Below are 25,113 nucleotides of genomic sequence, written 5' to 3'. Positions count from 1 at the left end.
CGCCTATCAGGCAGCGACCCGCTATAGCAGATATCAGGAGTGAAATCTGACGTCTTGAGAACACTAGCATATCTAGAGTGCGGTTTAAGTTTAAATTCTCCCATCGAAAATTTGCCATCATAACAGCCTTCTCACGCAGTAAGAGCTTGCACGTTGCCAGAGGCATACCAACAGATTGTAGTTCCCCTGGAATATGTAAGGTAGTCCCTAGCCTTGCCAACTCATCTGCTTCGTAGTTCCCCGGAATGTTCCTATGGCCAGGCATCCATATTAGGTGAATATTGTGCTGCTCAGCCATCTCATTGAGAGATTTTCGGCAGTCGATGACCGTTTTCGAGTTAAGGAACACAGAATCCAAGGATTTTATTGCAGGTTGACTGTCTGAGAATACATTAATGCTAACATTTTTTGAACATTACTTCTCAGCCAATTCGCCACCTCTCTTATTGCTAATATTTCAGCCTGTAAAACACTACAGTGATTAGGTAATCTTTTCGTTATTCGAAGTTCCAGATCTTTAGAATATACTCCGAAATCCACTTGTCCATCCAATTTGGAGCCATCAGTGTAGAAATCTATATATCGTTTATTCCCCGGGGTCTGTGTGCACCACGCCTCACTGTTGGGAATTAGAGTTTCAAACGTTTTGTCAAAAAGTGGTCTAGCCAAAGTGTAATCCACTACGTTAGGCACATCTGGGATTAATTTGAGGACCGAACTGTGACCGTAACTTTTTTCCGACTACAGCGATAGCTCGCGCAACCGCAGCCGTTGTTGCAGCTGACTGTTTGGCCAAAATGTCTAAAGGCAATAGATGTAGCATGCCATTAAGGGAGTCTGTTCCTGTCTTACTAAATGCGCCTGAGATACATAAGCTCGCCATACGCTGAACTTTATCTAAAGAAGTCGGTTTCTGAAGTGCCGGCCACCAGACTACAACACCATATAGCATTATAGGTCTAACCACTGCAGTGTATAGCCAATGCACAATTTTGGGTTTTAGGCCCCACTTTTTTCCTATTGCCTTTTTGCATGAGTACAAAGCTACCGTTGCTTTCCTCGCCCTTTCTTCAATATTAAGCTTAAAGTTCAGCTTCCTGTCCAAAATAACGCCAAGGTATTTTGCACAGTCACCAAAGGGAATTTCAAAACCCCTAAGGATATTGGCTTAACCATGGGAATTGAGCGATCTTTGCAGTAAATGATTAGTTCTGCCTTTGCAGAATTTACCCATTCTCTTTCGCCCATTTCTCAGTCATCCGGAGGGCTCTCTGTATGATATCTCTGATTGTAGATGGGCATTTTCGCCTGACTTCCAGCGCCACATCATCTGTGTATGCCACCACTTTTATCCTTTCGTTTTCTAGGGAAACCAGAAGGTTGTTTATAGCAACATTCCAAAGAAGAGGTGATAGAACTCCTCCTTGGGGAGTGCCTCTGTTCACATACCTTTGTATGTTTGCTTGTCCTAGTGTGGCTGAAATACGTTTCTTCATTAGAAGTTCGTTTAACAGCCTAAGTATATCTCGATCAACATTCGGAGTTGTCAAAGCTATTTAACGCCCATTTTATTCTAGATTCCGATACAATCTCCTCGATAGGAAATGACCGCTGAGCCGCTGGTATGAACATCAAATTTGAAACTGATGAAGCAATGTCACTTAAAACCTGCCACTCAGATATCATTTCATTCAGTTCTTGCGAGGCCAAGGTGACATCCAAAACCTCTTGCCTTTTTTTTGTGACGAAGGTTGGACATCTCTCTTATTGCAAACTACCAAATTAGTACACAAAATAAACTCTAGGAGTGACTCTCCTCTTAAGGTCACCACTTCCCCATATACTATGATGTACATTTGCGTCGCATCCCATAATGAGTTTTGTCTTTGTTTTCAACTAAGGTGTTAACGGCACATGGAGGCATCTCCCTATGATGTCCCATGTAGACCGAAGATACCCAATATTTGCATTTGGCTAATTCTAAGCTGGCAACGACAGTGTCTGCATTGCACATTGAAGGAAGCAGAAACAAGTTAAGCTTATTTTTGGCAATTATACAGGCTCGATTTTACATATTTACCAGTATACTGCAATAGTTTGAACCCCGGAGTACTTAATTCACATATTTTGTTTCTATAAACATATGGTTCTTGAATAAGAACTATATCTATGCCCCCTTTCATCAGGAGAACTTTTACGGCAGCTCAAGCAGCCTTACAATGGTGAAGATTTATCTGGAGGATCCGTAGGACCATCGAGATTTTCAACAACCGTCACATCAGCCGTTTCAATCGAGTCATCAAGAATTTCCTCTTCACGGACAGCACAAGCAGCCTTCCAATGGTGAAGATTTATCTGGAGGATCCGTAGGACCATCGAGATTTTCAACAACCGCCACATTAGCCGTTTCAATCGAGTCATCAAGAATTTCCTCTTCACAGATCTCGGTGACTCTCGCAATAACCATAGGTTCAACTTTGGTGAGTTTTGAGGCAGTAGAAACCTCCTCTCGCATTCGGTGCCTACCCATGTCTGCATCTCTGGTATCTCCATCGACTTCGTCTGCATCTCTGGTATCTCAAAACAACAATAATAAAACTAAATTCAACAAAAAACCGTTGGTTGAAAAAACATTTCGTTGTCTAATTGCTTTGGTATAGCCCCCATATCGACCGATCTCCAAGATTTTACTTCTTGGGCGTCTAGAAACTGTATTTACAATCCGATTTGCCTGAAATTGGAAATCTACAGGTATTTTGGGTGTGTCGAAAATGGTCCGTATCGGTCCATTTTTCAGTATAGCCCCTATAGACCTATCTCCCGATTTTATTTCTTGGTCTTCTAGAAACTGTATTTACTATTGCTGAAATTTGAAATCAAGAGGTATTTTATGACCACAAATAGGTGTGTCGAAAATGACCGATCTCGCGATTTTACTTCTTTTGGGCGTCTAGAAACTGTATTTTCTATCTGATTTGCTTGAAATTGAAAATCTAGAGGTATTTTGAGAACACAAATAGATGTGTCGGAAATGGGGTGAATCGTTTCATTTTTAAGTGTAGCACCCATATAGACCGATCTCCCAAATTTACTTCTTTGGCTTCTAGAATCCGTAGTTTTTACCCAATTTGTCTAAAATTGAAATTCTAGAGGTATTTGAGAACCATTAAGAGGTGTGTCGAAAATGGTGAGTATTGGTCCATGTTTTGGTATAGCCTCCATATAGACCTACATCCCGAATTTATTTCTTGAGCTGCTATAATCTGTAGTTTTTATCCACTTTGCATGGAATTGGAAACCTAGAGGTATTTTAGGACCACAAATATGTCAGCCGAATATGGTGTGTATCGAGCCAAGTTTTGGTATAGCCCCCATATAGACCGATCTCCCGAATTAACTCCTTGGGCTTCTAGAAACCGTAGTTTTTATCCGATTTGCCCGAAAATGTAAATATACTGGTATTTTAGACCCTCAAAAATCTGTATCGCATTTATTTTTACCGGTCCATTTGATAAGGCATCGATATAGACCGATTTCACTTCTTGAGGGTATAGCAGGCTCACTGATCATAAAAATTGCTTGAAACTGAAAGTAAAATTTCCAGATTTTACTCCTCGTTAACATTTAAATAATGGCGGTAAAAATCTACAGATTTTAGATTTAAAATCAAGGCTTTATTTAATCATTTACACGATATGTTTATGGTGTCTCTAAATCTCAAACAAAATTGGTTCTTAAAAATCCAGAATCTGATCTAGTCTTCATACGTAGAATCTTTAAATTTATTTTCGGGAAGCGTACTGGTTGAACTGATCTGCTTGGGAGAATATCTGTCATCAAACCTCCTGAAATTCTATATATCATCTAGTAACCCGCTACGACGAAGAGTTTTCAAAGTAAACTATTATATTTGATTCAACTTACTACTGTATATACTTGTTTAATTTTACAATCTCTGTATTAATCAAATCTAATTCACGTTATTGAATGTAATCCACATTTGACTATTCCTTGCGAAATATTGAGCATTTTAAAAGTATGTTTAAATTCTCTCTCGTGTAGATAGACCTTGGCATTAGCTCTTGTTTTGCCATTACAGAATGGTGGTTACCCTAAACGAAATTTTAAATTTTATTCATTCCAAGCAGACAAGAATTTCAGTTTTTTGATTAAAAAGCCTTTCTTTCATCCCCCTTTCATCACTACAACAAAAAGGAAAATAGATTTATAGGGCATGCGGCATGTTGGAACTTCGAACTTGATATTATAAACAAAACCAAAAACACAATGTACATCGAACAAATGAAACAAGAAAAAGACGACATTTAAGAGCAATGAGAAAAACATGAAAACAAAAATCGGAACAGTTTAAATTAAAATCCGCTCACAGATGTTGATTGCACACTCTAACAATAACAAAAATTGGAACAAATAATTTATAACAATAAAAAATCATTGCAGTAATTAAATAAAATACCAACAATAGTCAGACTAAGAAATTCAAACGAAACAAAGAATAACTGAGAACATTCAACCCAATTTACTTGGTATTTTTCTGTCATCGCGAGTCCAATAACACATGGAAAGTATTACAATACAGTTTTTTATGGAACAGTTTTTGAGATATCCCGTTATTTTTAGTTTTTTGCTCTTTTTTTCACTAAACAAATTATAACTCGAGTTAGGAATGTCCGATTATATCGTTGTTGATACTTAAATGGACGGTATTGAATTGACGAATCGTGTATAATTGGATCTGTAATAAATTAAGAGGTTAAAAAAATATCGATGCAAAAAGGCAAATTAAAAAAAATCATGTTTTACAGTGACCCTTTACCGCCGGCAAAGTACAAACCATTGAAACAAATCCGATGTCAAATCATGCAAATATGATCAACTCACCCACACGAAAATACCACTCGGCCACACAAAAAAGCATTTTTGTGTGGGTGAGTGGCTCATATTTGCATGATTTGACATCGGATTTGTTCACTCAATTGCTTATAACTTTGTCATTTTCGGCCGGGTTTCTTCTAGTTGGTCTTATTACTTACGTTAGAGTATCGTCTATACGACTATGATACTCAATGATTTGTACTTTTCCGGCGGAAAAGGCTCACTGTAAAACATGATTTTTTCGAAAATTTGCACTTTAAACCACTTAACTTATCACAGATCCAATTATACAGGATTATTCGTCATCTTAATACCTTTAATTTAAGTTCCAACAACGATATAATCGGCCATAAAGGAATATATTGATTTCAAGTATACCTATATTGCTGGTGTTTATTGAAGGTACAAAAGTTGAATCCACAGATTTAGAAAGTGTAGAAATTGGTTCTAAAACTCAATCTATTATTCAAATTTTATCGGAGATTCCTTTTTTAAGCATTAATGCCTTTGCATTAGACTATTATTATTATTATCTTTATTTAATATGTTATAAAATGTATACCATATAAAATGTAGTTTTTCCGGGAAAGTTGAAAAAAATGACTTTTTATTTCATTTTCCCTTAAATGATAAATTGGAACAGGGGCCAAATCACCGCATTCGTCATCGAGTTATGTTTCGTATCGAGAAACATTTCGATCGCTGTAAAATTTTGGATCACCGCATTCGATCGTAATTTATTTTGTCTACTACTTTTTTTTACATTGCTGTAAACATATGGTAATAAGAAAATTGTAGCAAAAGATGATTTCAAAATAACTTTTTGTGATCAAAATATGTATATGTGTAAAATTTGTTATGAATCCATGTGTTTTTGTTTTCCTCGTCTTCGGATTCAGAGGATGAGTACAAAGTGGAATTAATAAGGAAAAACATTCGAGACAAAATCAGTCGTTTGCCTGAGGTGCATTGCCTGTAAGTGATTCTATTTTGAAGTGAGTGCTTTTAACTAATTGTGTTTTTAACATCCATAGATTTAAAAGACGCTTTCGTCTGTCAAAAGAAGCTTTTAAATATGTTCTTGAAAAGTGAGTTTTTTTGAAGCGGCTACTGAGCATTCCTTTCTTTCTTCCGTTTCCCTAAATGCAAGTAATATTATATTTTCTTAAATGTATTTTGCCAAAATATATAAATAATACTTCCATTTTCACCAACTACTTGTTTCTTTTTGTTTACCTTTTTTTCTGCTCAAAAATCACTACATATTTCGTTTTCGATAGCATGCTACCTGTCGTGTTCAACTTCGAGTAGAAACAATTCGATAACGACTGCGGTGATTCGCGTAAACTACATTACGACGACGAAGTACTCTATTTCGACTGCGGTGATTTGGCTCCAGTTCAATTGAAAGAAACTTCACTGTTGATTTAAATCTGCTCAGCCGATTAATACTTCTAAATCGTTCATAATTATTGGAAAAGTTAACTATAGAACTCTGGGGCGGACTACCACCGTCGAATAGAGAAAAAAAACGATTTTATTTACATACAAAAACTTTGATTTTAAGAAGCCATAGTAGTGAATGTAAACATGCTAGTGTATAATACGCTTTTCCCACAAACGTTATTTTTGCCAATAACAATGCTAGCTAGACATTTGTCTACAAATTGAGTCTTCCCCACTCATTCTTCCATTCATTCATTCACACACATACACCTATATTATATCAATGCAACAAGCCTATATATATGTGTTTACATATATGTATGCAACTAACCGTTATATTCATTATAGACAGCAACGTCAAAAATATGATCACAATTATGTTTGGGTAGTTTTACAACAATAACGAGCATCAATTCAACATATGGCCATCGCCATACATATTTTACACGAAACATCGAAATGCACTTCCAACAAAACTCTCTATAGTAGACGACGACATCGACCGAGACAACTGCATTACCAAAACTACTACGAAATAATAGTAGGTCGGCTGTAACAAATAATTTAGGTCAACTTGTGCAAAAGAAAAAACAAAAGGAAAAAAGAAAAAAATACAAGGCGATGTAATATCATCAGACACTACCATTACATACTCATCAATCGATTCGAAGGAGAGAGGACAATGTAAGTCATTCGCATTTTGATTTAATATTTTCTGTTGAAAGGAAGAGACTAATTTCAGCATTTGAAGTTACTATCGCTGCAGCAAAAACAAATTGTTTAAGCATGCTCAATTCAAAGGTGGTCAAGACAACGACAATGCAACCCCCGAAATCAGCTGCTTGCTACTGTTACATTTTCATGAAGTTGGGCAATAATGTGCAACCAAACACATCATATATAAGAATGTTGCAATCACATCAACAAAATACAATAATCTCATTGAACAACATTTCAATGAGAGTTAGTAAGCAGCAGGTGTGATCCAAAACCCAAATAATATAAACGTATTTTCTAGAACCATAACAAAGAACCAAACAAGCATTGTTTCAATTTACAGCCTGTTTCTGTATGTCGAACGAGCTCTATCGATCGGCTGAAATGGAAAGAAACAGCTGAATTTATAACCAAAAATCAGTTGTTTCTATGCATTTCAGTCGATCGATAGTGCTCGTTCGACATACAGAAACAGGCTATTAGTTTAGTCGGTTACCATCTGTGAGAGGAATAAGAGTTTAGCAGTCATATTAGTTTAAGTTACATAATTACTTTTACAATTTTTAAATAAATGGTTTGTGTTGAGGTTGGAAATAACTCGGGCTAAACGTTGGAAAATTCTAATCTTGCTTTAATCGTATTTATAAATGACCTTGAAAGCCCAGGGAAAAGTTAAAAAATCAGGAATACATTTTTGAATTTATGATTATGAATAGGATTGTAATCAGAACATAATATTCTTATTGAGAAGATTTAAGATTTATGGTTTTGAAGAATTTGTTATTTCATGGAATCGAATCTATGTAGATATGTTGTCACCAGAGAATGAAGCCGGCCCATTTTTGTCGGCGGCGGCTGACACTAATTTTTTGCCTCCGGCGGCTTAGCCGACATAAATCAGTACATTTGGCGGCGGACAATTATCCATTATAAAATCAATTTGAAGTTATCCGAATGGTAATGAGATTAGTTGTACAACCAATCTTACAATCACATTTACATTTCATTCAAATTTTCCGAGCTAAATTTTTGCAAAATTAATGTAGCAATTTAATACTAACGGATTGTTGGTGGAAATGTAAACATTTTGACAAAAAGTACAACAATTATTAATAATTTCGAGTCGAGATGAGTCTAGATTTTCGGTTGCGGCTTCGTCGGTGGTGGCTAAAATCGGCGGCGCGACTCGGCGGTTTCATTCTCTGGTTGTCATTATTAAATGAGGCAGAGTCTTACAAATCACAATTGATCGATAGTAAATCATTAAGAATGCGTTAATGACGAAGTACGAGATTTTGGAGATCACATATCTTGAGTTTTTAGTTTCATTCCAGGCGAACGTCTAGTGCCGATTTTAATTTTCTCGAACAGCATAAATATGCTCTCAGTAAGAAGTCCTATTATTGATTTCTTATTAGTTTAACTTATTTTAATTGTTTGCAAAATAATATTATTTTATTTGTTTGGTTTAAATTGCGTTAATTTAGTTAAATTTTTGAATTAAACTAAAAATAAACTTCCAAATTTTATTTTAATTGAACTATATGGGTTGGCATTATAATTCGTCTTCCATAACTCGAACTTCATCAAGTCGAAATTCACCATAACACAAACGAAATTAAACTTTCCTACTCGAGGGAAAATTATTGACTTGCTTTTCGAAATACAGTGGGTTACGGATATAAGCACATCTCATATAAAAAAACATGCATATAAGAAAGTTAATAAAACCGCCATACTTTCTTTTTCTTCTGCACAATAATTGCCTATAAGAAAACAACGCATATAAGAAACAAAAATTGTGCTTTTTCCGTTTCTTATATCCGTGTAGAAGAACCGAAAATCCAAACGGCATAAGTATATTTGGTATGTCAAATTAATTCTGTTCTTGATATTATAATTTTTGTGATTGAAAAAATTTCAATTAAAAATAAATTAATTTCGCTATTGAATTGCAAAAAACAATCAGTAAACATGCAAATTCACTGTTACACTGAAAAAAAGCATACTCGGTTCCAAAGATTTTGTCTTTACTTTAAAAAAATTGGTATTGATTCCGAGCCAAAGAAGCGAAGAATACAAGTAAGGATACTTTTAAGACACAATTCTCTTTTAAATTTAGGTTTTGTGTACTTGCTTCTAGGAAGCAAATTTTAATTTTTCGATTTCTCAGCTTTTTTTCTTCATATGCTATCAAAGTCCTTTAAAAACGAGTTAACGGCAACTTTATTTTCCAAATTAGGACTCGACAAATTCATGTTAAGATACCCATTTTTAAGTCAAATCACTTAATTATAAGGACAATACGACTTCATTGAAAAGTTTATCGACTTTTGGACGAGGAAAATAACTTTATTTTAGAGAAATGCGTCTTCTATGCTAAGCAAAATTTGTATTCGTATTTTAAAGACATGAAATCTTTGACCTCACGACAATATTTTTTTCAGTGTATGCACGTTACCTACTCTGTTAAAAAACAAATTAAATTATACTACAATATGGTGGTCTCACATATACACGAAACGAATACCACAACACACATTAGATTTATTTTTGAAATGGTGGTTGGTTATGCCACCATAGCCCTGCAAGCAATTGGGTGTTTGTTTTATCGTCTTTCGCCAAAATGTCACATTTCGAATCGGAAGGAAGTTTCCTGATAGTAATATCTAAAGCACAACAACAATAAAGATAACTACCGCCTGGGGTGTTTCCGTTTCGAAACAAATTCGACTCTAACAGCGATCAAAAATTTAAATATAAACTCCTTACGTCGACGTAGCTAATTTTTCAATAAAACCTCATTGAGAGTACATGTATGTAAAAAGCCACTATCAAGCGACAAGTGTGGGTAGCACAGAGGGAAAGCCTCTGACTTGAAAACGAAAGGTTCCGAGTTCAACGCTCGGTGCAAGCGATCATCATTTTTATTTTTTTTTTTTAATAGCTATCGCTTTTTTGACTTCTTCTAGTCACTGGTTCGATTATCCGAGGGCGCTATCGTATAGTGGGACATTTGTTCCCGAACGGGGACACTAACTAGACAAGAAGATGATACCACCTATGAAAGTTTTATGTTCCATGGCGAAACTACTTGAATACACATTCGATAGAAAATGTTTGCAGGGTAGTCCATCCAACTAATTGCGAGATGATAGTGTTGTTACGAGACGCATAGATGTATGACAGATATTCTCGCATGTAGTTTTCCTTTCGAAAGGTACACTATTGTTTTTGTTTTTATTGTTTTTTTTTTTTTTTTCATAGGTACATACATTTTATTTGCAATTTCTCAGAGTAATTTTTGTCGCTTGCACATTTGTATATGCGATGAGTATGTGTGTAAATTTTACGCGCCAGCACTGATTGCATGCATGTTATTAGACAATGGCAATATTCGTAGTGTAAATACGATCATCCATATTGGTACCTACCAACCAAGGAAAGTAGAAGCTAACAAAGAATAATTTGCAATAATTTAAAATGGCATAAGAAAACAGGCAAAGCAAATAAACATCGTAAGGTAAGCAATAAGTGAAACTCAATTTTCTTAAACACCTATAATGAATATGGAGGGGAAAATAGTATTGCAGAAAATGTTACATGGCATAATGCCTCATATTAGTATGTTGTTGGTTATAACCGTATGAACCAATGAACTGAAATAAACCCACCACTTACGTTTCTATGTACGGTATGATATGCAGTGTGACCAGATCTAAAAAGAGTGGTGCAGCTAAATTAGCATTAAAATAATGCTAAAAATATATTAGAATACCAAAACGAAACGGATCCACCATGGTGCAAAGGTCTGCATGCCCTCCTTGCATATAAAGATTAATGAGTTCAATCCCAGATTCGACCACCACAAAAGATTATCTGCGGTGAATTATCCCATCTCAACAATGCTTAGTAGTTCAAAGCTTCTCTTACACTAAAAAAAATATTGTCGTGAAGTCAAAGATTTCATGTCTTTAAAATATGAATGCAAATTTTGCTTAGCATATTAGAAGACGTATTTCTCTAATATAAAGTTTTTTTCCTTGCCCAAAAGTAGATAAACTTTTCAATGAAGTCGTATTGTCATAATTAAGTGATTTGACTTAAAAATGCGTATCACATAACATGAAGGAAAAAAATGTTTGGGCTAAGGTCAACTTGACTTTAATAATTCAGAAAAATTCTTTAAATTTAATGAAATTGTCTTTAAATTTGTTGTCTTTTTGCATCTTGACTACAAAGCAAAAAATCGTTCAAATATGGGACCTGTTTTCAACACTCTAATTTCAAGACGTTTTTTACTTGAAACATACCATAATTTCTACTGGAAGTCAAGTCTTAATTTGGAAAATAAAGTTGTCGTTCACTCGTTTTTAAAGAACTTTGATAGCATATGAAGAAAAAAAGCTGAAAATTTCATTGATCAGCTGAAAAAGAGAAAAATTAAAATTTGCTTCCTAGAAGCAAGTACACAAAACCCAAATTTAAAAGAGAATTGTGTCTTAAAAGTATCCTTACTTGTTTGTATTCTCCACTTCTTTTTTTAAGACAAAATCTTTGGAACCGGGCATGCTTTTTTTAGTGTAGGGGTTTCACCGTAATGTGCTCCCTTGTCATTGAGCTAAACATATAAACGAGGAGCACTTGATAAGAGAGAAATCACCACGTGTGGTATCACGAAATAGACTACAAAAGGAATTAATTAAACACGTATTGTGTGAGTGTCCTGCATTTTGCATAAGGCGAATTTTAGGGGCATATAGCTTTAGATTACTGGCGGACCTGGAAAACGTTAACTAAAGCAGTCTGCTAATGTTTTTAGAACAATCTGGTTGATTCAACAGAAGAAAATAATCGAAAAGGTTCAGTGGTTAAAAATAGAAGTGCCCATATGTAATAGGCACTTTTAATTAATGTGGTATCACAATGGACTGAATAATCTAAGTGAGACTGAAACTAAATCGCGCTGCCACTTTAACCTAACGGCTACAAACCCTAATCTAACAAAATACCAACAAAATAATGATAAATTTTAAAATGTCGTTTTTGTTTTTAATAAAATGATCAATACACAGCCTTTATATTTTACAAATTTGTATTTAATGTTGCCTTAAAAATAGGTTTTATTATATTATATCATTCAGCAGCATCCTATTTGTTATTTGCCCATTCATATATACTTAGCTTCCACATTACTTTTATAAAATATTGTAGTAAATTCGGTCACAGTGAAATCTTCCATGTGATGTCCACACGGATGAAAAAGACTGTTTTTCATATGTTTGGCTATAAACATTATATGTTTGGAACACAAATTTTTAAACACAATATTTTTGAGTGCAAGCATATAATGTTCATAAACTAGCATAACATGTTTGGGACATATATGTTAATATGTTAGAACATATTATGTTTGGGACATAAAATGTTTGTAAATATAATATGCTTGGATGCAAACATTTATTAATTTAGAAATAGCCTATAAACATATATGTGTTTAGTAGCTTGGAGCGCTATTTAACAGGGAGCGATATTGAATTAAGTTGGTGGTTGTTGCTTGTTATTACAAAATTAACATTTTATTTTCCCTTGGGCAATTGATCAGCTACTTCTTTGATCCTTACAAACTGTGTGGTCCGCTGTTCGAATCCCCGTCCGGCAAAAGGTAAAATTAAAATAAAAAAAAATCATACAATTGAATAATTTCTTCTACAATGTTTGTATTACAGAAAAAGGTGCTAAGAACTAAAAAATCTCGTGGAAGTGAGAAAGATGTGGGGGAATATACAATTGGGCAGAAACAAAATTTTGAGCATTCAGGTCGAAAACCTATGTTGTTAGCACCTATATTACCTGTTTATTTTCATAATTCATTATGATTGTAAATATATAAATAAATAAATAAAATTTTGAGCACAATATTGTTTGGGAGAATTTTTTTTTAAGCATATAATATTTTTGGGTTCAAAATGCTTCCAAACATATTATATGTTCACATAATAACATATTGTTTTTTGGAAGACAACATTATTGAATTTGGATGCAAAAATACAAAATGTTTGGAACTTAGACTACCCAAACATATATTGTTTAGACCAATATGCTTTCAAACATATATATTGGAAGAGATCAAACATATAAATGTTTGGGCAATACCCAAAAATATATATGCTTGAAGCAAAATATGTTTGGGAGTATATGTTACAGAAGCGATTTTTTGTGAGCGTGTACAATGTTACATGTAGTTTATTTTTTTTTTTGTAAAATTTGCTGGCAGTTGTTGTCTAAGCTGATTAAAGCTTTCTTTGATGAAACAAAAAATCAAAGTAGTAACTAAACATGTTAGCATAGTAGAAAGTCGGGCGGGCCCGACTATATCATACCCTAAACCACTCGTACTGAATTAGTAAACATAAGCATTTGTGGGTTATCATTGAAATATTTGCGAAATAATCCGTAGTTCCATATTTAAACAAGTTCAGTAAATGTTTAATGGCACCTTTATCTCAATCTGAACAAAAATGCCGAGGAACTATATTTGATTTTTCACCTACAGAATTGCTAAACAACTATGATTGAGTTCATTATTAAAAAAGAGGAAGACGCTCAATTAGTGTGGGTGATGTAGAAAATTTTGTAAAAAAACTGGCAATATGTTTATGTAACAGCTAGTCTGTCAGAATAAAGTCGGGTAATATATTTAATTTTAAATTTGGGTAATATTGTCGTGAGATGTATTTCTCTGATATACATATCGTGCAAAAATTGAACACATTTTGGGATTTCCACAAAGCGTTTTAAAATCAGGAAAATTTAATGTCCTGATGTACTTTTTAACTGCAGTTCACAAAATTACACCCTCTCATAAAAGAAGAAATGAACTAAAAGTAAAGAAGAAAATCATTGGCGCCAAATCATAACCATTTTAACCAGACATTAGTACCACTTTCTTGCTAGTTTTGGGAATCGTACTATAATTTTCTTTGCTTTAGTTCATATTGAACTTATACTCACGTTAAGTTCATAAAACGTTCACTGAAAAAAAGCATGTCCGGTCCCAAAGATTTTTTCTTTACTTTATAAATGTTGGTATTGATTACGAGCCAAAGAAGCGGAGAATTCAAGTAAGGATACTTGTAAGACACAATTCTTTAAAATAAAGAGTTCAAAAACATGTCCTATATTTAAACAATTTTTTGCTTTGTCGTCAAGATGCAAAATGACAACAAATTTAAAGACAATTTCATTAATTTTAAAGAATTTTTCTGAATTATTAAAGTCAAGTTGATCTTAGCCCATTTTTAAGTCAAATCACTTAATTATAATGACTTACGACTTCATTGAAAAGTTTATCGACTTTTGGACAAGGAAAAAAACTTTATATTAGAGAAATGCGTCTTCTATGCTAAGCAAAATTTGCATTCGTATTTTAAGGACATGAAATCTTTGGCCTTACGACCACATTTATTTTCAGTGTTTGAGACATACTTAAAAAAATAAGATTCCATTAAGCTGTGGAAAATTTGGAAAAAAATTAAGTAAATAAAAATAAACGGATTTTTTTCTTGAAACATTTTACCGGGACTACTGTATGGTACGGAATTATTCGCTAGCTGTGATTCTGCAAGTCGAAGAAGGCTGAATGTTCTTTTTAATAGTGTAACGCGCTATATTTTCGGTTTGAATAGTCGGGACTCCGTTTCCCAATATGCACGGAGATTATATGGTGTATCTTTTGATGGTTTGATGTCAATCAGGAGCCTTCTCTTTCTCCACAAAATTGTTTACTCCGGTGCACCTGAGTATTTATTTGAGAGACTTCGTTTCACTCGCTCTAGTAGGGGTAAGAAAATTATACCATTAGTGCAACGCAGCCTTGTTTCCGACTGGCAATTCTTCATATCGACCGTTCGCCTTTGGAACTCTCTACCTATCAATATTCAAACTGTTAGTGACACCAATAAATTTAAGGCGAAATTGTTTAATCACTTCGCTATCTCCTGAACGTCTTTGAATATTTAATTTGTTTATTGAATGTTGTGTATTCTACCATTTTTAATATTTTCATAACCATGATAGTAAACATATAGTTTAATTGTTAATCTCTATCTCTTTAAAATTTTCATTTCTGTAATATTTATTTATTTATTTTTTTTTTTTATGATTGTACCTATGTCGGTTAACTTAAATTATCTTTAATTTCATTGATATCTTATACACTCTTATTCAATCAGTTCTGAAGTTTCCTTTACTTTGTTTGCTTCATCTTTTTTTGTTAGTCACTTTAACTTTTGTTTTTTTAACTTCGAAATTATGCAATTAGTATTATTTTTTTCTACTACTTTTAAGTTTTTTTCTATGTAATTATACAAACATCGGATAATCTTTCCTGTACTCTAATTATAAGAATCTACTATTCTTGTTGTACAGGTCTTTAAAATAAATAAATCAATCAATCAACAAACATAACATAATTCGATTTTTACTTGAAACATAGCATAATTCCTACTTGATTTGGAAATTGAAGTTTTTATTAACACGTTTTTAAATTAAATTTTCTTTCTTAGAATCAAATACGCAAAACTCACATTTAAAAGAAAATTGTCTATTAAATGTATCCTTACTTCAATTCTTCTCTTCTTTGGCTCGGAATCAATACCAATGTCAATAGTGTAAAGACAAAATCTTAGGTTATGGGCATGTTATTTTTCAGTGTGTGATCACCCCAAACATGTTTCAAAAGCAAACTGTTATTTTTGGACGGTGAACATGGAACATGTTTGGTGGTGATTTAAATTAATTTGTACCTATCGACGATCGGTTAAAAAATACGCAATGTGATCCCATTTGCCGAAATCATCGAATACATATATATAGGAGCTATGTTTAAATAGTCCATGTGTTAAAAACACCCTTTACCAAATTTCATCATTCCTGCGAACATCAAATACATGGACGGACGGACGGACACCAAGGGCTAGATAGGCTCAGGAGGTGATTCGGAGTCGATCGGTATATATTTTATGGGATCTAAAATCAATATTCCTGGTAGGCGCATTTCTTTGCAGGTCCGTGATCATTATGTGGTTTAGGGTATAAATATATAGTGTTGGTGCAAAAAATTAATAATACTAAAAATGCTAATTATTATAAATACCAAAAAGCTACGAAAAATGGTAAATGAAAATGTTGCTAAATACAAAAACTAAATGCTACGTTTAGCTACAAACAATTTAAAATGGTCACACGAACTTGGTATCATAGACAACAAAAATCATTGTTGTTCCACAGTGCCACCTTCAGACGGGTTTTCGCGTTTAGCGAAGAAAATCCGAAATAAAAGCAAAAAAAACAGGATGAAAATATAATTAATGTTATATTGTGAAATGTCTATTTTCTAGCTACACTTTTTTGTTTCTCGGAAAATTCTTGATCCGATGTACAGTCCATAAATTTTATTCAAAAAATGGCGTGGATAGTACAGACCATTTTAGGGAGAAAAAATTAAACCTAATCATCAAATGCGTGTGTTTTCAAAGGTGCAAACGTTTAAAATTTAACTGTCAGAACATTTTATTATGCAAATAACAATTAGCGTGATATTCGATTTATGTTCATTGTATCAGCTACATCTACATGCAGAGTTGTTTCTTTTATCCGGAATCAAATTTTGGACAAACAATATTTACTGTGCCTGTATTTTGTCCGTAACGAAATTTGTTCTCTGATAATAATAATCCTAAGTGTGGTCACAATTAAGGACTAACCCCTGTTCGATTAATCGCTGATTTTGAAAATTTCAAAAATAATCGAATCAACTCAAATCAGGAATTATTGAACACCTCTTACCAACTTTACCAACAAGTATGATCTTAGAACATTTGACATTTAAAAATTTTTCAGATAGACACGAATGATAAGCGATTATGATCTAATCGAACCACGCCTATTTTAAGCATAATTTCTGTTACTCAATTATAGAGGTATGTCATATTCAAATTATTAATCAGTTTGAAATCTGCATTTGTCACACATTATGCGATAACTTCTATTTTCAAGCAATAAATAATCAGAAATTTTGATTTTTTATATTGCAATAAATAATCTCAAAATTGTAGAAGCATTTATTGATTCAAGAAGAATATTTGCGAACATTGTTAGTAGTGGTTTACTGTTAAGTTTATCAAAAAAAAAAAAAATAATAATAATTATATTTTGTCAAAAAAAAAATAAGAAGAAAATTACAATATATATCACTCATGTGTCAAAAAATTTAGTTTTGACCCTGACTGTACAAAGGGGAAACATAACATAGATGTTCACATTCCTCCTATATACGGGAATGTATCGATTAGATAAACTGGACATAAACCAAAACAAATTCAGAGTGATTTCATTTCCAAGTAGAACTAGTTTTCAGATAACCTTGAGCCAACAGTTGGAATATTGTACACTGATAAGCAAAAAAACAAAAAACTAAATCTCTGCGAAACTTCCAGGTTAAATATAATGAACTTTCTAATAAATTGATTGGTAGTTGAAAAGAAGAGCGAGCTAACGAGAGAGAGGGAAAGAGATACCAAAAAAGAGAGGGAGATAATGTGTGTCAGTAAAACATTAAAAACAAAGAAACCGAAGAGAAAGAGAGTATGAATCAGCTGACTGAGGAATTTAATAATTGAAAATGAATCATGTTTGCAAAGAAAATAAAAAATACAACTAAGTGATTCAAAATTTGTAATATTGGTGGAAAAGAATTACACCCAGCATTGGTACAATGGTATGTATTATGTAGCCATATAGGAAAAAATATTATTTCCTCCAGTGAGTTGTATTCTTGTTATTATTCGGATAACTTTCGTAAAAAACTTTCAATATTTTATGTGTACCAAGTGATCTAAAATCTATAATTCTTCACAAATAATATCTCGATAGTGTGTAGGACAAACCTGTTAAATTTATTGTAATAAAAAGTTTATAATTGTACTATCAGTTAATGGAGATTTTTGGAGAATTTCATACTTAAACTGCCCCACATGGGGACATTTAAAAAAGGTTCACGAGAAAAAGAAGCGAGAAGTTTGGGTACCACATGAATTGTTTGTTAAAAATTTAATGGACCAAATTTATATCTGCGATTTTTGGGACTGACACAAAAGGAAATCAAAATGAGCTGCTCCAATCTGGTGGAACACTTTACTGTGCCAGCTCGAACACTTTACACCATGTGTTTTGATATGCAACCGAATTTGGCAGATAATATGCATGTGAAAGATGTATGAATTTTAATGAGAACATATATGTTTAATCAATGAACATAATTCCTGACCACATAATGATGTAGGATATACGTTTAGAAACACTTCCAAAAATATACAATACATTAGAAAGTTAATTCAATTTACAATAAATTGAAAAGTTAAAAAGATTGCAAAAAATATAGAAAATATTTGTAATGAAGCCAAATTATTATTTCAGTAAATATGCAAAACTATTTTAATTAAAAAGTACTTTGGATTGAAAAACTAGAAATATTTCTATTGAATTTTTCAAAGAAATGACAACACTGTTGTTGAAACTATCTCATTTTTTTACCTTCGGTTGTAAGAGAAAAACCGATCAATGAGTAATGAGTGGTTAGTTGAGAGAGTAAAAAGGGAAATTCGTTTATGAGAATTCATTTGGCTTTTCATTGTATCTCTTGTCGTAAGATCGTGTATTTGCCGATGTTTGTGATCTTGGGTAGACATAGCGAGATATGTGAATAGATTCTGATGTGTGTTATTGTTGTTATATGGAGAAGAAAAAAGGGGAAGGTATGCAATGAAAACAGCAGCGCCACTAAACACGAGCAATAGCACCAACTACAATAATATCATTACATAATTTGGAAAAATTGAATTAGACACGTAAGGAAAAACGAAAACAAGAGATTTCAATTGACAAACGAATAAAAACATGAAGATAGTAAAAAATAATTTAATATGAAGATGGGAGAACAGACAGATAGAAAATAATAATGACAGACGAACACTCATTCATACTGAGGCTTAAACATTATGAAAATAACATACTTAAATAACAACAATCTGTTGGATGTTTTTTTTTTTTGGTTTTAATAATTTTTCACCTTAAAATTATTTCGTGTTTACATCGTATATTATTTCGTTGATTTTCTTATTTGATTCGTTTAAAAGTCGTTAGGGAAAAAGTTAACTACTCCTCTTGTTGGTGGCACTTTTTCTCTCAATTGTAATGATTTACATATTTTTGTGATGGCTTTACAGTTATTTGGAGGAGAAAACACAAAAATATAAAATCAATATTCGTAATTTTCTTTTTGTATTCTAAAACACACACTTTACTACACTCATAACCCACTGCGATATATCGAACTTTCACGGTCACTTGGACTGATTGATAACGAAATGAATTAAAATAAAATTATTTTCAACAGATATTTCTTTTCTTATTATTATTTTGTCTTTTTTATATTTTGCTTTTTTGACTTTCTCTTTGGTTAAAAAAATCTGTGAAATTTTCGAGCAAGAAACCAAAAACACACTTTTTCAAACCTTGTTCAAATCGTTGTGTTAGTACGTCGTCGTTCAATTATGTATTTAAAACAATAGAGCAACAGCAGAAAAAATCAAAATCATTTAGTTTTGTATTTTCGTGTACGTGTGTGTGTTGGGTCTACTGTTTTGCTCTTGTATTAAGCTCCGCGTTATAATAATAGTTGAGTTACGTGCGTGTTTTTTTTTATTATTATTATATTATTTAAAATATAGACTAGGAGCACACACCGAGCAGTTGTAGTAAGTGAGCGAGCGGCGGGCGACGAGCATACAGAGCGCAGTGAGTGCATGCAGCACAACTAAACTGAATGCCTTATTTTGAACAACAGAACGCAACTACTACACTACCCGACTCGAAACACGACTGCTGACTACTATTTCATCTCATCGAACAACCACATCGTCTGTGTTGTTCGTTCACCAAATAATAATGTTTCTCGCTCTGCCTACTGACTGGTATTAGTTTAAGATATGAGGTGGTGTACATCTCTCACTCTTCTATTTGATTGTATTTTCATAATTTTCTTTAGTTATCATGCTCTCCTTCAGCTGTTTTTCGATTTCTGTTTCGTAATTTGTACTGTGACTGGCACATGTAGTACGCAGTGTTGCCAAGTTAGGGGTTTTCGTCAAGTTAGGGGTTCTTCTTCTTCAAGGGGTTAGGGATTTTATTCACGTTTGAAGGATTTTAGAAGATAAAGGGTGGTTAACTTGTAAGGGCCGATGTTGAATGTGAACCACACCTAAACGCCAAGTTTTTTTCCGCATTTTATTTGACATTTCTCTATTTCAGACTTACACAATTTGAACCGTGGAGAGATACACAATCCAACAACGTGTTAAATGGTTTCAAGAAATGGCATCAGTGGATGATCAATTTTCGAAGAAAATTATCTTCAGTGATGAGGTACATTTTCACTTCAGTGGATTCGTCAATAAACAGAATTGCCGCATTTGGGCGAATGAGAATCCAAGAGTGATTGTCGAAAAACCAATGCACCCACAAAGAGTGACTGTTTGGTGCGGTTTATGGGCTGGCGGCATCATCGGGCCGTATTTTTTTCCAACATGAGGCCGGTCAGGCAGTTACTGTGAATGGTGTTCGCTATAGTGAGATGATAACGAACTTTTTATGGCCCGAATTGGAAGATATGGATGTGGACGATATGTGGTTTCAGCAGGACGGTGCCACTTGCCACACAGCTAACGAAACAGTGGCTCTTTTGCGCAACAAATTCAATGGCCGTGTTATCTCACGTAATGGCGATGTCAATTGGCCGCCAAGATCATGTGTTTTGACACCGTTCGACTTTTTTCTTTGGGGTTATTTGAAAGAAAAGGTGTACCTCGATAAGCCAGCAACAATTCAAGAGCTAAAGGATGAGATAATTCGGCACATTAACGGCATAGAACCTCCATTATGCCTCAGCGTCATCGAAAATTTTGACAATCGGATGAAGGTGTGCCACCGAGGTCGCGGCGCCCATTTGGCCGATATTTTGTTTCATACATAATTGAATAATACCAATATATGATAATAGAATAAAATTACAATAATTTCCTAAATAGTTTGTGTTTTATTCAAAATCAACCTCGGCCCTTGAAATTTTAACCACGCTTTACCTTTGGTTGGTGGAATTTTAAGGTATAACAAATAAGTTTCAAGTTTTCTACAATTACGGTTTGTTTGAGAATTGCTTTTCTATTATGAATTGGAAATATTCAAACAGTAGTTTTCGTTTATAGTCCATCGCTCATATAGGAGATTTTCCCACATAATCCAAAAATCATTCTTCTAGTATCATTATGACATAAATTTCACACATACGCCCTTAAAAAACAATTGCCCCTGTAACATATACTCCCAAACATATTCTGTTTCAAGCATATTTATTTTCAGAATTTGTGTAAACAAAAAATTTTTTGTACTGTGCAAACATATTTTATGTTTCACCCTAAGCATATCTTTTTAAGGCTCCGAATACACAATTTAATGTGTACATTGAATAATGTTTAGATTTAAGCAATTAAAATCTTTTATGTTGATGAATGCAAGCTCATTGATCAACATAAAAAATATGTCATTCAAGCAGAGCACCATTCTCATTTAACTTTCTCCCAGTGTTACGTTGATGTCTTTCGTTATGTATCCCCGTCGTCATCTTTATCTTTTTTCTCTATTGCACTATCTGACGTTTCTGAACATATATATGTTTATACGAAAAAAAGAAAATGTGATATCCCAAACATGATATGATCTAACATATTAACATAACATATGTGTCCCAAAGATGTTATACTTGTTTATGAACATTATATGCTTGCACCTAAAAATAATGTGCTAAAAATTTGAGTGCCAAACATGTAATTTTTGCACCGATATAGATTTTTAAAAATATAGTCCACAATAAAATAAAATGTTGGCAACATCATAAAAAGCGTGAGATCTGGTTTTCAACCAGATATATATTATAATTGAATTAATTTAGCTTTCTTGGAAATGTATCTCATTGATATTTCAATAAAAAAATAAATCGGTTTCGCCAAACTTTTTGAGGTCCGTCATGAAAGTAGATCCTAATCTTTCTGTCATCGCAAAATATATAATAAAATTATCAGAGTAAAGGAAATTTTCTCCATGATCTAAAATAAAGTTAAATTGGCTTTAGGGTTCACTTTTTTTAATGTAAATATGGCCCATACTATTCTGTTAAAATAAATAAATAATGCAGCTCTGGATTTTTGTAGGACATACATATTACATGAATTTGATTTTTTTCAAAGCGGCTCAAATATACATCGCATATATGTGCTTTAAATTGCCTGAAATCCAAAATCATCCGATTTCTCAATATGTGAAAACTTAAAAATGTTAACAAACAAATGCAACACTTTGGTAACTCTGCTAGGAAATACAAGTTTCGTTTCCTACATGTACTCTCACTCTCTCATGTAATTCCTAGGAGAATGCAAGGTATTGCATTAAACTAAACTCATAACTAAAAAACAATGGCCCACCAACCTACAAATCTACACTTCTCAATGACTATCAAAATTTGAAAATGTGAGAATGAACATGGTTTTAGTTTAGGTTCGGTAGAACCTACAAAACGAATACAAAAATTGCCGATTAGAATGGGTATTCTAAAAATCTAACTGCAATATGAAATGGCAGCGATATCAGCAGCGGTAGCACAGACAATAAAACTAATAAATAATATGAAAGCAACAATCTGACTAAAATAGTTAAACCACCAATAAAAACGAAACAAGTAACTAAACTAACTCATTGAGTGACAGACACAGTAGAAAAACTCGATATTTGGTCGGCGTACACACACCATACATACGTATATCTCAAGGACGTTCGTACTATTACTACGCCAGAAGAGCCGTGCCCGTAACCATTGTAAATAAAAAAAATCATCATCTCCACTGCATAGTGGTAGTGTAGTAGTCTCGTCATCATCATTGTTACCATCTCTCTATTATTCCTCTTCTTTGCCACAAATGTCCAGTGTTGCCAATTTGGTGCTTTTAGCACCAAATTTAGTGCTTTTTGATTTCTAAAAAGCACCAAATTGCCTTTTTGGTGCCTTTTCAAAAAAAGCACCAACTTGGTGCTTTCTGGCATTTTCATTTAGTGCTTTTGGTTTTTTTTATTTTGAACAGTATTAAGTTTAATTGATACAAAAATTTTGATTAGACTTTCAAGAGCCGAAAAAACTCAAATTTATTGCCAAATATAGAAATTGATTGTTATGAAGTTGGTATTGATTATTTTTTAATTAATATTGTTATTTAGGGTATTCTGTAGGAAAGTCGAGCGATGAGTATCGAATTTTTGAATTTGGTAAAGATGCCATTAAAAACGTTTGTATTAAATTCACAAAAGCACGCACAACTGAAATAAACAATAGACTTGAATAGCGGTTCATAATGGGTACTAAGTTCGAGTTTTGCCGCTAATGTGAAAACTATATCAGTAAAAAAGGCATAAAATTATGCATATTTGCTGCAAATTTTATTAGAACTTGATGGGGAATAGCCAAAAGCAAATTTTCACAAAGTTTGTATTCCTTAAAATGAATTATTAAAGAAAAGTAATTATGAAAAATTGTAATTTTAGCAGCTAAACTCGATCTTAATACCCACCTTAACTTCTTAAAATTCAATTCACAAAAGTTCTATAATACATCTTCGGAATTTTTTTTTTTTTTAGTAGAGCGTTTAATTTTCGATTTTGTGGTGGAAGGTGGTATGTTAGAATTTATGATATATTTTTGGTGCTTTTTGGCCTTGAGGAGTTGGCAACACTGCAAATGTCATACAGCAGAGAGAGAGAATATGAAATAGAATAATTTTTTATCTGGATAGAGTCTGAATTTTGGCTCTCTGGAATTATTTGACTTCACAAAAGAGAATTTATATTTTCTCAGATGTTGTTGTTGATGGTGGCAAAAATCACCTCACTGTTTAACTGAAGACGGTCGTATCGTAAAGTGTATGTGTGTAGGTTTTGCCCGAGAATTGGGATAATAAACAGGATATTTAAAAACACGTGGTCGTTCAATTGTGATGATGGGCTGTTTGTATAGTGAGATAAGAGTTTGTTGAAGATAATGTCTATTGATTATCTCAGCCAATAGCGATAAGGTCTCTTCCTAAGTGTTGATACTTGAAATAAGGATATGGAGAAGTCCCATCATAATTGCCTCTCAGAGAAGGTCTAAACGGGTGATGGCCGCTGACTGACCTCAAAGAGGTAAATTAACTTATAAACTTAATTACCTTAAATAGGTAAATAATCGAGAGTTCCGCAAGTAAACAACTAGGCTTGTCGTAGTTCTTTCGCCCTATGACAAGCCGTCCTTAAATTAACTGAAATATTGAATCTTTAGATTTAAGATAAAAACGCTTCTTTGGTTTAAAGTTTTTTTTGGAATTAAGAAAATATTTTGTACTTCGAAGTATCGGTCATAATTTGGATTTTTAAACTGGCATTTGTTTGTACGTGAATAGCTTTATTAATAGTTATACCGGAAAAATAGAATGAAAATTCGATAAATGAGATCTGTATCCTAATTTTAATTTTATAGATCCTAGATTTAAAGCCAGATGGATCGCAAAAAAATTCCTTATTTTAAAGAACCCGTATCTTTGGCTCGGAATCAATACCAAAATCCTTAAATGAAGGTCAAAATCTTTGAATCCAAGTAATTTTTTTTTTTTGAGTGTAAGGATACTTTTAAGACACAATTCTCTTTTAAATTTGGTTTTTGTGTACTTCTAGGAAGCAGATTTTAATTTTTCGTTTTTCAGCTTTTTTCTTCATATGCTATCAAAGTATTTTAAAAACGAATTAACGACAACTTTATTTTCCAAATTCAGACTCGACTTCTAGTAGAAATTATGATATGTTTCAAATAAAAAATGACTTTAAAATAAAGTGTTGAAAAACAGGTCCTATATTTGA

General features: G+C 33.2%; 1 protein-coding gene and 1 long non-coding RNA gene across 8 annotated transcripts in view; one reads left to right on the top strand and one right to left on the bottom strand.

Moving 5' to 3' along the window:
* The window catches only part of LOC142232068 (uncharacterized), a 53,654-nt gene that overhangs the window by 24,470 nt on the left and 4,071 nt on the right, over positions 1-25,113 (bottom strand). The window contains exons 1-2 of one of the 7 annotated variants that reach the window (XM_075302772.1): positions 19,635-20,000; positions 19,190-19,338 (exon numbers count right to left, since the gene is read on the bottom strand). The exons of 1 other annotated variant lie outside the window; for it this stretch is intronic. The gene's annotated coding sequence lies outside the window, so the exon portion shown is untranslated. Of the gene's footprint in view, positions 1-19,133; positions 19,154-19,189; positions 19,339-19,624; positions 20,010-25,113 lie in introns of those variants that run through there. 5 more of the 7 variants (XM_075302773.1, XM_075302779.1, XM_075302777.1 and 2 more) reach the window with 5 other exon arrangements.
* On the top strand, positions 5,540-6,113 carry LOC142232069 (uncharacterized). The gene is made up of 2 exons (XR_012721006.1): positions 5,540-5,871; positions 5,931-6,113. It is a non-coding gene; the product is annotated as an uncharacterized LOC142232069 (long non-coding RNA).

Source organism: Haematobia irritans, chromosome 3, assembly GCF_050003625.1.
Source record: "Haematobia irritans isolate KBUSLIRL chromosome 3, ASM5000362v1, whole genome shotgun sequence".
NCBI classification, from domain to species: domain Eukaryota; kingdom Metazoa; phylum Arthropoda; class Insecta; order Diptera; family Muscidae; genus Haematobia; species Haematobia irritans.
The sequence above is the reverse complement of the archived record's forward strand: the minus strand, read 5'-3'. Positions and strand labels throughout refer to the sequence as shown.